Source organism: Argentina anserina, chromosome 3, assembly GCF_933775445.1.
Source record: "Argentina anserina chromosome 3, drPotAnse1.1, whole genome shotgun sequence".
Classification (NCBI taxonomy): Eukaryota; Viridiplantae; Streptophyta; class Magnoliopsida; order Rosales; family Rosaceae; genus Argentina; species Argentina anserina.
Window position 1 is genome coordinate 25,368,360 of NC_065874.1, and position 4,041 is coordinate 25,372,400.

Sequence of the window (4,041 nt, forward strand, 5' to 3'; positions counted from 1 at the left end):
TCCTTCGAAGTACGTACAAACACAAATAGAAAAAAAGTAGCCAGTAATAGAGTAGGAAGTAAACATCATAAAATCTCAGGTCATGAAAGAACACGGGAAATCCCCTGCTCCAAGGTTTCTTTCGCAGTTCCGACTTCCGAGATGAAGAGAGGTAGTCCTCTAAAAAAAGAAAAAGATGAAGAGAGGTAGGAACCCATATTTAAGACCTTTGATAACTGCAAAAACGTGGGAATGTGGGAGCTCACATAGGAGTAGGAGTAGTGCGTAGTAGTAACTACAGCGATATTTCTTTCGCGGTTTGTGTTTATGTAGGTTTACAACTCTATCATTTATACATTAGGTTTAATTTTGTGAAACTTAATAAACTATGGGCTTTTTAAATACTTCAAAAATATAACCATCGAATTTTTCTTCTAGTTTTATTAATAAAAAATTGAGTAAAAGGTCTGCATTAAGTGAATTTAGGAGTGTATATAATTTTTTTTTAAATATATAAGATTAAATTCTTGGATCTACCTATGATTATTTTTCTTATTCCTCTTGTTATTCCGATTCATCTTCCTACGTGCGCTTCCACTTGAAGAAAGATTTGTGATGCATTCACAACGGTTGTACGTTCTTCCCCTTTGATCAAAGAAGTGGCCAAAAACTGGAAATCACAAGAAATGTTCTTGTTTAATTAGGAAACTGTACATTTTGTATGTGTTACTAGCTGTTACTACGTACAGGGGTAGGTGCAGCAACAAGTACAGATATAATTTTACTGCAGTAGGCTAGTAGAATATATAGTTAGATTTTGTTGTCGTCCAACGAGATCTAGAACACGGCATGGTCCTCCACTCGAATGCATGTAAAGTAAACCTACATGGGTGGCATCACTTGGACCACCTTGTACGACGTCGTCGAGACCACTCGATCTACTGCTGTTTTTGGGGTTCTTCATTCCCTTTATTTCTGAAACAAGTACCAGAAATATATTAGTGATCGTCCTGCTAGATCTGCTTTCTTCACCAATAAAGTTGATTTGTATGCTGTCTGGGTGTTATGTAAAATAGTAACTTTTCTATATTGTATATATAGTTATTCTTGTCGACTATATATCATGTGGACTAAGATCCTCTTCTAACAAGCGTCTCATAATATTGTCTAATAAAATTATCTCGACCATTCATTTTTAATTAACCATCTATTCTTTCTCTTCCGTCCCGAAAACGCCAAGAGAAGAAAAACTTAGGCGGCTTTGCTTTGATTGAGTGGGGGATTTTAGTTTTTGGAAGACCTCTATTAAAACGCCAAGAGAATGTGGATATTTGTTAGTGCTTGTTCAACAATGAAGTTCATATAGGATCCAGATGGGGCTTCTTAAGAATTAAGCTCCTTATACCTAACAAGAGCTTATTTGGATTACTTATCATAACAACTTAATACCTAACAGGAACTTATTTGGATTGCTTATCAGAACCTACATGAGCTTTCTTATAGAGTCAAGCTAGGAACCAACAAGATAAGATTATAATAGTAATCATCATTTTCTGGGTTGCAAGTCCTTTTCAGCCATGAAATGCTTCAACAGTAGCCCAAGTTCCCAAAAAGTTGGTGACTCAGTTTTTCTCTTTTAGATTTGAGAGGATTCAAATCGATAAAAAGGCACCAGAGAGATTTTTCCTTGGCGAGGCAAGCCAAGGCAGCCGGCAGCCGATTGGAATCGTCTCGGAGACGGAAGGGACATATGAGTACGAGAATTCGGCCCAAAAAAGAGTATAGATGCGGAGATAAGGTAGGAGACGATCTTGACCAGTTATTAAAATTGAACAGTCGAGATCGTTTATTAGGCAATATTAGGAGAGGTTTATTAGGAGAGGATCCGGGTCCGTATCATGTTGTACAGATAATATATATTAATGACCAACTATCCCGGTGTAATGTTATACTAGTTGGTAGGGTTCGCCTGCACTTTGTGGATTTAATTAATTTGGCATAAATCTACTATCTTGTATAAGTAATAACTGTAATATTGCCTCATATAGGGTAAATTAAATCAATCATATTATACCTCGCAAATTCTAGGGTACGTACTAGCTAGCTTGTTTTGAGTGGAGTTTTGCATCATGATATACGTATGTATATATTTGCGAGGTATAATATGATTGATATCCAATCAGGAGGCAAACAACCCTTTGCACCATCTGATATCGGAACATGAGGAGGCTTTTCAACTGAACCTTTAATCTGGAGTGTAATTACATACAAGCTGAAAAACAAGTACACTTCGAATTCTATATGTCAAATGAAAACAAGAAACTAAGTCATGAACAAAATTTTCATACGGATGCTCAAGTCATGATATCTGCATTATTATCTCCCTCAAGCTGATAGGAAACTTCTGTAAACAATGCAAAGTTTGATAATCAAATCACACTGCTAAAATAAACAAGCATATAGAGAAATTACTATCATCATTTTGAATAATATAAACCCCAGACCAACTTTCTGAACAGTTGGATTAACGTACGCGATCAGTTTAGCAGTGAATATGGGAGATCGAGTAAGAATGATCACGATGTGGTTGATATCTATAATGACTGCTATCTAAAAAAATATGTCAAATAATTACGCCACGGATAATGATCTAAGCAAACAGATATCATGATGAAATGATGACTGCATTACAAATCACTGCCATGATCAATAACCTTCAAGAACTTTATGATACTACTAATTAATGGAGAGGTGAAAAATAGTTGGCACTGGACATTATGTCTGTAGAAGAAGGATTTAATTAATGTACATTGCATGTAACATTGAAGTCAGAAGACGATGACTCACATAGTTGGTCCACAGCTTACAAGTGTAAAGGCAAAGACAAGAATGGCAGTGCCAATGTGACAAGTTCCTTCCCACCATGATTTGCATATCGATGATCCAGCCAGTTCCAAACTGGTCAGTTCCAATTTTCAAGATCTACTAATTCCACAGCAGAAACCACTATGCAAAACAAAGTTGATTAATAATATTAATTTTGAATCAAAATGCCTTTGTCCCTCCCAGAAAGAGAAGAAGCAAGAAAAAAAGAGACAGCAATTGAGAGAATCATAACCTGTTTATCTCAGCTTCTGATTAGCAACTCTTGTAGATCAAGATACATTCTTGGTAATCAAAACATATTAATGGAAGTTCAATAGGAACTCTGCAGAGTCTGGATCTAAATGGGAACTGACGACTCAAAATAGAGGAAGAGCAGATTAATCATCTGAAGATACGCACCAATTTAAATCATGCTTTGAATCCTTCATCTGCAGAATTATCGATCAAAACTCTTTAGTTTGGATTAGACTAGACACACATACCCTAGCTTGTAATCAAAAGATATTTTAATTAATTTCTCTCACAAGTACAATCGCAGATCTGCAAAAAGTACAGGTGTTAAGCAGCAAAGCTAATTTCGCAGTTCAACAGTTAGATCCTATCTTTATCTTAATTAATATATAGTCGCATAGAACATATAATTGCATCAAGAAGCAATTGCTATAGATAGAAGGGCAGAAAGCTCACATATTTTCTCTAAATATCTCCAAACCCTCTTCTGTATATATAGTAGTTTATTGCCGATGCAGCATCATCAAGATTCTCATCAGTACTATCAAACAACTCCTGCGGACAGAGGGAGTTTGAGTTGCATCAATTGCATGTGTGAATCTTGATGATACTACACCCGCAAACAACTACTGTTCTATTCAGCACCAGAAAAGCTGTCTTCATCTATGTAAGACTGATCGGTATATTTCGAGAGAAATAAAAAGATGAGAAAATTCAAAGAAATGTAGAGCAAGAACTTTAGCTTCATGTACAGGAATTAAATAGCACGATGTCCACGAGCAATCAGCTTACGTGGGCTACCACCAGTGGCAAAAATGGAAAGTGATTACAACAAGAGAGGGGCACCCCAAGAAGAATCTAACATGTCGAACTGCACAAAACAAAACAAAGATAAAACTCTGTTTTTTTTTCCAGGGTACCCCATTTTATTCTCTCAAAAAATGT

At 36.1% G+C, this 4,041-nt stretch overlaps 1 long non-coding RNA gene across 1 annotated transcript; it reads right to left on the reverse strand.

The window, feature by feature from the left end:
• Positions 1-2,223: 2,223 nt before the first annotated feature.
• LOC126788863 (uncharacterized) lies at positions 2,224-3,415 on the reverse strand. The gene is made up of 2 exons (XR_007671442.1): positions 2,827-3,415; positions 2,224-2,383 (listed from the first exon to the last, which is right to left on the reverse strand). It is a non-coding gene; the product is annotated as an uncharacterized LOC126788863 (long non-coding RNA).
• Positions 3,416-4,041: the final 626 nt, after the last annotated feature.